Below are 13146 nucleotides of genomic sequence, written 5' to 3'. Positions count from 1 at the left end.
TGTAGATTGTCTATTTTAATGACCTTTTACTTTACAGCACAAGCAGTTTTAAAGTTCAGGGATAGCTTGTCCTCTAGAACTGTGAAAAGCATTGGTGGAAGTTCTGGTGCTCCATGCCAAAGTAAATCAAGCTATTTTGTCTCCATGTATACACATTTTCAGTGATTTAACTGATGCAGTCCAAGCCTTCTGCAGCTCCTCTTACCCAATCAGTAGAGATCGTATTATTTGACCCCCCCCCCCCCCCCCAGATAATACAATGGAATCTATCTGAATCAGCTACTTGCAATGTTAGAGGGACACCAAGGACACAGGGCTTAAAAGCAAAACTGAAAAAACACACCTCACTTAGTAGGCTCTGCATTTTATTTCTGGAAGCTGTTTTTATTTTTTTATATAGTAAAAGTCATGCTGGACTATACAGTTGCATCCATACAGGGGGTTACAGTCTGGGTAGAGTTTAACAAAAATGCAGCAAGTGTCTATATATTACCTGAATCTTCTATGGACTGGAGTATTTTACTGACAAAACTGTTTATAGAGGTGCCTACAAAGGTGCAGATTCAGGAAAATTTCAGCACAGCGGGCAATAGGTAAATAAAACTGACATCAAGGCAAAAAAATACTTTATAAGCACAAGTTATAAAAGTCAACTTTTTTTCCAGGAAAACATATTACACGGAGAAAATATGGAAGGGCGTCATCATTCAATGGAAACTGCAGTACTGGATTTTCTCCATAAGGTGGTATCTGTGCACTGTTTTTATTTGTTTACCTGGCTGCTTCTCTCCAAATGCCTAGTGAGTCCTAGTGAGCTACCGGTGAATCTTAGATTTATAGGCTTCAAATACGCAAGTACAATTTTCTGTAACTTCTATTTCTCCTATGGGAAGTTTGTTGTTACCTGAGCATGTATAGTAATATACACATCTTCCATAGATGCTTTTATAATGTGAGAAGAGATCTGTCCATCCTGGTTAAATATGGAGCCTGTAAAGAAAAAGATGTAATCAGGAAAGATGAAATATAAATTTAAATTTACAAAAAGCACTCTGGCAACTCTGACCGTATATTATGAATACAAAAATCCTATTTTACTTGTTCCTTAAAGTGGAACTTTACACATCTCCTTTCCAGCACTTCAGTGTCCCCAAGCTCCCTCATCAACTGCTTACATCTTTAGCTGGTCCTTTTTCTGGGTTCTGATCTTTATTCATTTGATTGCCCAGGTTGAGATGTCACTCCTGCGCATGCATGGGAGTTAATTTATCTTGACAGTAGAAGAAATTGTGTACTGAGCTGAGTGTGCAGTGCGGTCAGGCAGGTAAGAAATTTTATTGTCGAAGGGTCAGAATGTTTCTTCAGCATTAAAAATCTGCCTGTTTGTAAACCTTTCCAATTAAAGTTTCACTTTAACCGCTTGCCAACCGCCGCACACAGATGTATGTCGGCAGAATGGCACAGGCAGGCAAATGGGCATACCTGTACATCCCTTTGAATTTGCCGCCTATCAGGCGCGCTCCGCGGGAGCGTGCCGAGGGTTCCGGGAACTCTGTTCGCCGGCGGCCCGCAATTGTGGTGAGGAGAGGCAGAACGTGGAGATGCCTATGTAAACAAGGCATTTCCCTGTTCTGCCTAGCAACATGACAGATCCACTGCTGCTGTCATCGGGAGCAGTAATCTCTGTCATGTTGTAGTGAGCCCATCCCCCCTACAGTTAGAACACCTCCCTAGGACACACTTAACACCTTGATCGCCCCCTAGTATTTAACCCCTTTCCTGCCAGAGTCATTTATACAGTATTCAGTGGCTATTTGTAGCTCTGATCACTGTATAAATGACAATGGTCCTAAAATAGTGTCAAAAGTGTCCGATGTGTCTGCCATAATGTCGCAGTCCTGATAAAAATCACAGATCGCTGCCATTACTAGTAAAAAAATTAAAATGCCATAAATCTATCCCCTATTTTGTAGACGCCATAACTTTTGCACAAACCAATCAATATACACTTATTGCGATTTTTTTTTTTTTTTTTTTTTTTTTATATACCAAAAATATGTAAAAGAATATATATTGGCCTAAACTGAGAATTTTTTTTTTTAGATATTTTTTGGGGATATTTATTATATTAAAAATGAAAAAATACAGCTTTTTTTTGCAAAATTGATGGCCTTTTTTTGTTTATAGCACAAAAAAATAAAAGCTGCAGAGGTGATCAAATACCACCAAAAGAAAGCTCCATTTGTGGGGAAAAAAAGGACATCAATTTTGTTTGGGTACAATGTTGCACGGCCGCGCAATTGTCAGCTAAAGCTACGCAGCGCTGAATCACAGAAAATGCTCCGGTCAGGAAGGGGGTAAAATCTTCCAGGGCTGAAGTGTTTAAAGCTGAACTTCAGATATACTGTAATTATAACATGTAATGTATCAAATGTAATTTTTAAAAAACCTTTAGCCATGACTAGCGATAGACTAGTCAAATATCATAAAATCTGGACAGCCTGGTTTATCTTCATATACTCTGATACATACAAAGCTTTGATGGGCACTTGAACAAAACCAGTACTTTCTCACCTGATTGTAGAGTTTATCTTTTAACCGATCATTTTTCCTTTCTGTAGTCTTATTGAATTTAAATGTAAACATATTGGCTGACCCTTTTCATGACCACTTCTAAGGTCTGAATCCTACCACCTCTCCTATTAATATATGCTTTTTCTCTTTTTGTTTTCTTTCTTTTTTTTCCTTCCATATGATCTTTTTAGCATTCATTATCTTAGACGCAATTAACTATGAATAACCATATTGTGTTACATTGTATATTCTAATTATTAGAAACATTTCCTATTACGACTTAATTTTGTACACATGATTTGGATTTTTTACAATGTCTACAGTACAAAAGTGAGATTCTAATTTTCATGCGTTTTTTCTTTTTCATTGCATTATCCTACTGATATAAATCCTACTTTAAAGTGCTTACGGTAATTTTATGTTGCTTGTTAAATTCTATGGCTGTGAGTCTCAGCTTACAAAGATCTCTATTCCTACCTTTTCATTATAATCTCAATGTAAATTCTAGATGTAAAAATGTTACTCTTTTGTATTATTATTTTGTGATGTTCAATAAAAATGTCATTGTTTAAAAAAAAAAAATGAAAACCTAATTACAACTGTGTGAATATGTGAATTTAACCTGGTATTAGAATGCTGATAGGAAGGAAGAGAAATCGGAGTCTCATCATGGTGCTGCTTCTCCTTTCGCTGTCCAGTCACAGGCTAGGGCAGGTCCAGGCCAAGCCGTGCCCAAAGGAAGTGACCTGACTGATGCTGGCATAAGACTGAGGCAGAAAAAGAAACTGCAGGAGAAATCTCTGCATTGAAGGTGAATTTTGCAGCAAAAGCTGGTTTTGTCATTTTATCTTTTTAATAGCTATTCATTTTGTTTAATCTGGTTCTTGCAAAAGCTCCTGGCTAGTCTTCCTTTTTGCGGTGAAACAGCTATTTGGGGATGTTTTGGATAATACATCCAAAGAAATTCTAGTAGAAAAAGTACCCCTTTTGCCATTTAAGAAAAGGAGTAAATGTATCACGACGGCTTCTGCCATCAGGTTCAAAAGGTAATCCTCAGGGTTAACCCCAGGGACTAAAGAGGTTTTGGGGGAGGAAACCTACAAGATACTGAAGCCTCCTTATAAGGAGGCACCCCCACTCTCTCAATAGGGGGAATTCTTCTGCGGTTCTCAAGGATCTGGCAGGAAGAGTGTCGAGACGAATGGGGGACTTCCTCAATAGCTCCAAGGTACAAACTGGAGTTCCAAGAGTTTCCGTCTCCTCTTTTTCTCAGATCAAACGTTCCTAAGGATCCAGAGAAAAAGAAGTCTTTCTCTCAAGCATTGGACCATCTTTTGGCAAAAAGTGATCATGGTGGCCCCAGCAGAGGTTGGAGTTTGGTTAAATCCAAATGGACATTCTGGATTTCAAAAATCTAAATTCAATTCCTGAATATAACCACTTCTTTCGCACGGAGTCAGTTATCTCCATCCTACAAGGAGGAGAACTTCTGGCGTCAATCAACATCAAAGATGCATACCTCCATATGCCTATTTCCTTACTAGTAATAGCTACTTTTCAATCTTCATTTTCAGTGTGTAGCTCTGCTTTCCGGTCTAGCTACTGTACCTTGAGTGATTACAAAAGTTCTGGCCCCTCTTCTAGCCAAATTAAGGACCCAAGGTATAAAGATTATGGTTTACCTGGATGATCTGTTCTTGATAGTCCAGTCGGTAGCCCGCTTAGACCAAAGTATGGTCACCACATTCAACTACCTGGAATATCTAGGTCGGATGCTCAACCTAGGAGAAATCTTCTTTAAAACCATGAAGGCTAAAATACTTGGGTCTGATCATAGGTACACCCAGAAAAGGGTATTCTTGCCCCAGGCAAAGATCAGTACCATAAAGGAACTGATTTAGTTGGTCGAAGCAAGATGAACTCTTCTATTCAACTTTGCATGAGGTTGTTGGAAAGATGGCGGCTTCTTTCAAGGCCATTTCTTATGCTCGGTTTCATGCGAGACTGCTGCAAAACAGTATCCTATCAGCTTGAAACAAAGGGTTCAAGCTCTAGATTCCCAATGTGTCTGACTCGCCCATATCAACCTGAAAGTGCCCAATCTCGTCTGATCTTGGAGGTTAAGCAGGGTCGGGCCTGCTTAATACCCGGATGGACCACCTGGAAATACCAGATGCTGTAGGCTGGGTATGCCAGAGCCAAAAATCTGCTAAGTGGAAAATCTATCCTTCAGTTACCTGGGAAGTGGTAACAACATATGCCAACCTTTCTTTTTGGGTTAGGGAGCAGTCCTGGAAGAGGCAACTGTCCAAGAGAAGTGGCCCAGATCAGAAATGGCCTTGCCCATTATCATTCTAGACATTCAGAGCACTTGGTTCTGAGGGCCTGAACATTCAGTTTACGGTATTGTCCTACCAGGATTCAATCCGACAATGCCACAGCAATGGCCTATATTAATCACCAAGGGGGGCACAAGAAGTTGTGGGGCCCAGAGAAAGGTGAATCATATCCTATCTTGGGCAGAAAACAATGTACTTTGCCTATCGGCGGTCTTCATTCTAGGAATAGAAAATTGGCAGGCGGACTACTTGAGTCGGCAGCAGTTGTTCCCGTGAGAATGGTTCCTTCACCCCGATATCTTCCTGTCAATATGTCAAAGATGGGGATCCCAGACATAGATCTGTTTACGTCCAGGTTCAATAAAGAAATCGACAACTTTGTGTCAAAAACAAAGGATCCGCTAGCATGTGGAACAGATGCCTTGCTATTCCCGTGGAATCGGTTCTCACTGATTTATGCATTCCCTCCTATTCTGCCTGCATCCACGACTTCTTCGCAGGATCAAGCAGGAAGGGAAGTCTGTGATTCTTGTGGTCCTTGTGATCGTAGAGATAACAGTAGGGGACCCATGGTCCCTACCGCCACGGCCAGACCTTCTTTTGCAAGGTCCGGTATTCCATCCTGCTTTACAAACGCTAAATTTAACGGTTTGGCTATTGAGACCCACACTCTGAAGAAACGTGGGCTGTCAGGTTCGGTGGTTTCTATCTTGGTTAATGCAAGGGAGCCGGCCTCCATAATTATATTATGGAGTCTGGGAAGCATATGTCTCCTGGTGTGAAACCAGGGGTTGCACCCCAGGAAATAGGTCAGAGGTAGAATCCTTGACTTTCTGCAGATGGGGTGAGAAATAAAGCTGGCCTTGAGTGCTTTCTAAGGACAGGTCTCAGCCTTAACGACCACTTCTTTGGTTTGTAACTTTATTCAAGGGGAACGCGGCTTAATCCCCGGTTAGGTCACCCCTGAACCCTTGGGACTTGAATTTTAGTTGTCGGCATTACAAAACAGCCGATGGGCCGATGCAACATATTTCCTTGGTCCTTTTTGACAAGGAAACTATTTTTTTTGGTAACCATATCTGCTGCAAGAAGGGTATCAGAATTGGCTGCTTTTTCTTGTAAAGAGCCATATTATTTTTCATATTTTATTTTTATTTGAAAGGAAGAAAGGCATACACTTTACCAACATCATATATAACATATTATCCATATCTATATATTAATCTAATATACAAATAAATTCATTTTCTTCGGGAGCATAAAGTCATGCACTCTAGGTACAACAAAATCAACTATCTCATTTAGTCCCCCCAGGTCCATCAAAACGGAGGTCACCTCCCACCCAGAGCCAAGATATATCTCAGGCTCCGCCCTGGGGGGCTCTCCCTATATATTCACAAAGTGTCAAGCTCTCTCTTACCTCTATATTTATAAACAAAACAAATAAAACATAACAAAACAAATCAAAACCCAACAAACAAAATAAAAGAGAAAAAAAAAGGGGGAGAGGAAAGGCAGAACCCCCCCTCACACCTCCCACCCCTCCTCCAAGAGCCATATTATTATTGTTCATAAGGATAAGGTAGTATTGCATCCTCATCCTAACTTTTTACCGAAGGTAGTATCAGGTTTTTATCTAAACCAGGATCTTCATTTTTTTCCAGAACTCTGTTCTATGGAAGAAAAATCACTATATTCTCTTGATGTGAGAGCAGTCTTCTTAGACGACTGTTCCGATTCAGAAAACAGATGTTTTGTTCGTATTGCCTAAAGGTCCTAAAAGAGGACAGGCAGCATAGAACTATTCTAAATGGATTCGACAAGTAATCGTTCCAGCTTATTGTTTAACCACTTTGCGCCTGCGCTATAGCCGAAAGACGGTTACAGCGTGGCGCTCAATTGCCGGGAGGGCGTCCCTGGACAGCCTCCTATTTACATTCCCCCTGCGCGCGTGCGCATGGCGGGGGAAATCTGTGTTGGCCGTATCCCTTGGACACGGCCAATCACAGATCGTGCTAAATGGCCAATCACAGCGGCCATTTAGCATTCGATCGGAGTGTCCAATGAGAGAAGATCTTATATGTAAACATATGAGATCATCTCTCATCGCCGGCTCTCCCTCCTCACACAGAGACGGCGTGTGAGGAGGGAGAGCTTCCGTGCTGCAGCGGGAGTGAAAAAAAATCAGGTACACTAACACAACACAGTGCCATCTGTCCCCAGTGCCACGTGTCATCAGTGCCATCAATGCCATGTATCAGTGCCATCTGTCAGTGCCACGTATTAGTGCCATCTGTCATCAGTGTCATGTGTCATCGGTGCCACACATTAGTGCCATCTGTCATTAGTGCCATCTGTCATCAGTGCCACATATTAGTGCCATCAGTGCCATCTGTCATCAGTGCCACATCAGTGTCAGGTGTCATTGTCCTGGTGCTCCAGGGCCTTCAAAAGTGTAATAGGTAATCAACAAGTTAGATGTGTAATTTATGCTCCTACACCATCCTACTGATGGCGCTCCCTGCATATTGGGCCTCTGTATGTGGCTAGGCTGTGAAAGTGGCACACATGTGGTATTGTAATACTCAGGAGGAGTAGTAGAATGTATTTTGGGGTGTCATTTGTGGTGTACACATGCCATGTGAGAAAAATAACCTATTACAATGACAATTTTTTTGGGGGAAAAAAAAAACTTAATTTTGCAAAGAAATGTGGGGAAAAATGACAACATCAAAAACCTCACCATGCATCTTACTAAATACCTTGGAATGTTTACTTTCAAAAAAGGGGTCATTTGGGGGGGGTATTTGTACTTTCCTGGCTTGTTAGGGTAGCAAGAAATCCACCAGTACATAAGGTGTTTTATGATTTGCACCATAGCTTGTAGACTTTCTAACTTTCACAAAGACCAAATAATATCCACTAATTTGGGTTATTTTTACCAAAGATGTGTAGCAGTATAAATTGTGGCCAAAATTTATGAAGAAAAATTAATAATTTACAAAATTTTGTCACAGAAACTAAGAAAAATGTGTGTTGGTTTTTTTCAAAATTTTTGGTCTTTTTTCATTTATAGCGCAAAAAATAAAAAACCCAGAGGTGATCAAATACCACCAAAAGAAAGTGCTATTTATGTGAAAAAAAGGACAAGAAATTAATTTGGGTACCGTATTACATGACTGAGTAATTGTCATTCAAAGTGGGAGAGCGCTAAAAGCTGAAAATTGATCTGGGCAGGAGGGGGGTTTAAGTGCCCAGTTGTCAAGTGGTTAAAGAGGTAGTTTCTACCCTCTCAAATCAAAACGCACTCCTCTAGGGCTGTTAGTGCAGGCAGCAGTATAAGTCCTCTGATCTCATGGTGCCCTACTTTTGTTGTGTTTCCCTCCCTTCAGTTGGCATTGCTCTGGGACATCCCACATAGTAATTACTATGGCTCTGTGTCCCTTGATGTACGATTAAAGAAAATAGGATTTTTATAACAGCTTACCTGTAAAATCCTTTTCTTTTTAAGTACGTCACGGGACACAGAGGTCCCGCCCCTCTTTCTAGTATACACAGGTATTGCTTTGCTACAAAACTGAGGTGCTCCCGGTATGGGAGGGGTTATATAGGGAGGCAACTTCCTGTTTAGGGTGTGCCAGTGTCCAGCACCTGAAGGAGGACTATAACTCACATAGTAATTACTGTGTCACGTGATGTACTTCAAAAGAAAAGGATTTTATAGGTAAGCTGTTAAAAAAAATCCTATTATTCACAGAATTCCAATAGATCATGTTTAGAGAAATAGACAGTTGGAGAATCCCAGCAAGGAATCATAACAAAATGTATAACCATACCATAAGTAAGTGTAGTGCCAGTTATTCCAAAAGGCAAGCCATAGCAGAGGACATAAGGAGGATGAAGGGCACAGGAGAAAAAGAAAGGGGGAGTGAGAATTGTAGAGAAATAAGTATGTTAAAGCTAGGGTTTACCCCAAAAGGCAACCAAGCTGCTACACAAGAGATGTTTGAAGTAGGGCTCCCCAAAATAAAGACCTTTTTATAAGTAAGAAATAAAAACTGAGGAAAATCTGAAATGAGACCAAACCATCCAAGTAATTTTAAAGGCATCCGATTTGCCATTTTCCCAAGAGATCATCCACTCCATATCACAGATGGCATCCATTTCACAAGCTCATTCCACTAGTGGGGGATATTCAGTTTGCGCCGATGTCTGGCGATAATGGTACAGGCAGAGGTGCGGAAATATTGTAGCAACCCCTTCTTAATTTGTTTGTAAGACCGCAGTATTAGAGAAATGACAGTGAGTTGAGGGTGTTTGGGATCCTTTGCCCCTTGAGTAAATCATATAGCCCCAATATCTCATCCCAGAAAGTGAGAATCAGGGGGCACGTATCCCACCTATAAGTCATGGTTCCCAGGGCGGAAAGACATATCCAACAGGCATCTGGAATAAATAGATTTATACCACTGTGAGAATTTTATAATTGCGTTTCTGTGCTCTAGACGAAATAGAGGTCTTATGAGTCAATATCTTTTACAAATTCATGTCATCGTAAAATACTGCAAGTTCATCTTCCCATTCAAGGAGAAAACACAGAGTTTGAAAGTACAATTCCCTTAACAAAAGTTGATAAAGCACACAAAGAGAATGTTCTGGTTTGGCAGATTGAAATAATACAATTTCAAGGTCTGTATGAGGTCTAGTGATGGAGTCTAAGGAGGGAGAGATCTCAAGAAATTATGTAGTTGAGAATAATCCATCCAAGCTTTAGAAGGTACATGGCACGAAATTAAAATGTGTGCTAAGGATGTCACCTTCCCTGATGTGTGGGTCTGATAGGGTGTTTCTCCTCTTTCGTCCAGGATAGAAAATGTATTTGATGTAAGGTGGGGACAAATGCAGAGTTAACGTAGAGAGATGCTAAGGGAATAGGCTTCTACAAGACTAAAGCCTAGTAGATGTGGGCCAAATGTCGAGCGGCGTCATTTGGCCCGTGTTTACTTCAGTCGGGCCGGCTTCTGTAGAAGGGGCATGACCGAAAAAGGTCTGCTGATCAGCGCGCTGAACCAATGGTTGTGAGCGCTGACTGAAGTGTTCTGATGGGGGCCACATCCCTGTCTGAACAATAGCACAGCAGAGGAGATCGCTGTACTAACATCAGATTGTTAGTACAACAGCTCCAACCTGAGCTGCCAGTGTGTACGAGGCTTAAGCCCTTGAACGTGTAGCAGTCTCAGATCTGCAGCATATTAATGGTTAATACAGAAGGAAATTTTTAAGGGGTCTAGACAAAGGCGATGATCACAGTAAGGAAATTAAATCAAAGATAAGATCCTCCTCCAAGGCAGTCCATTGTTTGGTGGCCTTACAATGATACCAGTCTATATTCTGATCAGAGAAGATGCATGAAGATAAAGCAATACATTTGGCAGGGAGATGAAAGCCTTAAGCCTGCTACACACTACTAGTTTATTCTTCCTTTAACCCAGCGGCTCAGGTCGGAGCTGCTGTACTAGCAATCTGATGTTAGTACAGCAATCTCCCCTGCTGTTCTAATGTGTTCTGATAGGGGGACAGCCCCCTGCCAGAACACTCCGGTCAGTGTTTTCAGCCACTGGCTGACCCTCGATCATGACCCTTTGACAGAATCCAAATGAAAAGCTGGCTCCTGTCAGACCGGCCGACGTACACACGGGCCAAATTTCGTCCAGTTTCTATTGAACCGGCCAATGCCACCTGACATTCAGCCCGTGTGCTTTAGGCTTGGGCAAGGATAGGATCATACTCCCTTATTCTGTTTGGTTTGTTTTTTTTTTTGTTTTTTTTTTGCTGTGCCATAAAAAAAAAAAAAAATCATGTATAGGCTTACTGAGTTGACAAGTGCAGCCTGAGGGGGAAGAAATTGGTATCCTCTGGAAATAATATAATAGCTTGGGTAGAATATCCATTTTAACAATGTTATGCCCAAACCATAAAGGTAGGCTTATCATAAGAGCATAAACATGGCTGGATCATACTCACCAGGGGCTTGTAGTTCAAATCTGCTAAACTAGAGAGGTTGTTAGATATTGGCCTCCAAGATATTTGATGGATATTGGGAGAAAATGTATTCTGAACTTGGGAGAAGTCCCATGGGGGTAAATAAATATTCTGAGCCTCAGTTTTCTCATAATTTACTTTAAAATTTCTAACCCGTCCAAACTTCTCAAATTTGCATATAATTGATGTAAGGAGGTATGTGGGCTAGTGACATATAAAATAAGATCATTTACATATAACAACTGTTTGTATTGGTGCTCTGAGAAGTTATATGACCATATAGATTTTGGTCAGAAGTGCTATGTCACCGGGTGACCCCGCCCCCCTCTGACGCTACGGGGAAGCCATAGGGATGTCCCTGTGTGTCAGAAAGGGTGGGGTCACCCGGGGACGTCGTCGTGTGGCCCCGCCTTCAGTTATAAAAGAACTGTCAACTGAGAGGACGGTCATTACGGCGTGTGCCTCACATGGAGGTGGATCGGTGGCGGCGTGCAGGGTTTTTTTTTTTTCTTTTTCGGTCCGTGGGCGGAGCAAAAGAAAAAAAGAAAACTTCGTGGTTCATTTTTATTTTTTAATTTTTTTTTTTATAAAGGACTTGTCCCAAATCATGTCATGTCATTTTTGCCATTTTCACACTTTTTTTCTGAAATAGGGGTACATTTGTACCCCGTTACCATTTCACATGGGGGAGGCCGGTATCTGGGGGTCCCCTTGTTAAAGAGGGCTTCCAGATTCCGATTAGCCCCCTGCCCACAGACCCCCACAACCACTGGGCAAGGGTTGTGGGGATGAGGTCCTTGTCCCCATCAACATGGGGACAAGGTGCTTTGGGGGGCTACCCAAAAGCACCCTCCCCATGTTGAGGGCATGTGGCCTGGTACGGTTCAGGAGGGGGGGCGCTCTCTCGCCCCCCCTCTTTTCCTGTGGCCTGCCAGGTTGCGTGCTCAGATAAGGGTCCGGTATGGATTTTTGGGGGGACACCCCACGCCATTTTTTTTATTTTGGCGTGGGGTTCCCCTTAATATCCATACCAGACCTGAAGGGCCTGGTATGGAATTTGGGGGGACCCCCACGCATTTTTTTTAAATTTCGGTTCGGGGTTCCCCTTAATATTCATACCAGACCCAAAGGGCCTGGTAACGGACTGTGGGAGAATCCCATGCCATTTTTTTCAATGACTTTTATGTGTATTGCCGGGACCGACAATTCATTATAGCCGCAAGTACTTTAAATTACTTTTTTTTTCCTTTAGAAATGTCATTTTGTGCAGGGACTGTTGTAAACACGGGAAACATGCGTCACTTTACAGGCATACTATAGACACCCCCAGGTACGAAATTTAAAGGAATATTTCACTTTTATTGTTTCACTTTAAGCATTAATAAAATCACTGCTCCCAAAAAAAGTCCGCTTTTAAAACTTTTTTTTGCATTGATACAGGCAGGACCCAGGTCCCCAAACCTTTAAAATTAGCACTTTTGATTTTGATTATTCATGTTTGTGTCCCATAGACTTTAACGGTGTTCGCACGTTCGAACAAATTTTTTGCCTGTTCACATATTCTGCTGCAAACTGAACCGGGGGGGTGTTCCGCTCATCCCTACTCCACTGTGCTATGCACTGATTCAGTTGGAAGGCTTTTTGATCCTTTAGTTCAGGGTTCTCCAAACTCTCTGAACAAAGGGCCAGTTTACTGTCCTTCACAATGCTATTTTGTATCTCTCAATGGGTACTTTCACACTACCCGCCGTTAGTGGTAAATGCCGTTGGTTTTAGCGGCGCTTTTTGGCCGCTAGCAGGGCACTTTTAACCCCCGCTAGTGGCCAAAGAAAGGGTTAAGAGCTTCGGCAGCGCTGCCCATTCATTTCAATGGGCAGGGCGTTTTGGGAGCGGTATATACACAGCTCCCGCACCAAAGATGCTGCTTGCAGGACTTTTTTTCTCGTCCTGCAAGCGCACCGCATCAGTTTGAAAACACTTGGGCTTTCACACTGGGGAGGCATGAGAGGTGCTTTTTAGGCGCTATTTTTAGCCCTTAAGTGCCTGAAAGGCTACTTTCACACTGAGGCGCTTATCTTGCATCTGAAAAATTGTTTATAAATTAAACTACGTCTAAACGATGTGGCATGTTCACCAGTGCCAAGAGCCTGCCGGACAAGATGGGAGAACTAGAGATACTGTTGTACGAGGA

The 13146-nt window shown here is 41.9% G+C and overlaps 1 long non-coding RNA gene across 1 annotated transcript in view; it reads right to left on the bottom strand.

Moving 5' to 3' along the window:
* Positions 1–443: 443 nt before the first annotated feature.
* The window catches only part of LOC141105814 (uncharacterized), a 215455-nt gene continuing 202752 nt past the window's right edge, over positions 444–13146 (bottom strand). Inside the window, exon 4 of the long non-coding RNA XR_012235659.1 lies at positions 444–990. This is a non-coding gene — a long non-coding RNA (uncharacterized lncRNA). The remainder of the gene's footprint in view (positions 991–13146) is intronic.

The sequence above is a fragment of the Aquarana catesbeiana genome, linkage group LG01 (assembly GCF_042186555.1).
Source record: "Aquarana catesbeiana isolate 2022-GZ linkage group LG01, ASM4218655v1, whole genome shotgun sequence".
In the NCBI taxonomy this organism is placed as follows: domain Eukaryota; kingdom Metazoa; phylum Chordata; class Amphibia; order Anura; family Ranidae; genus Aquarana; species Aquarana catesbeiana.
The sequence above is the reverse complement of the archived record's forward strand: the minus strand, read 5'-3'. Positions and strand labels throughout refer to the sequence as shown.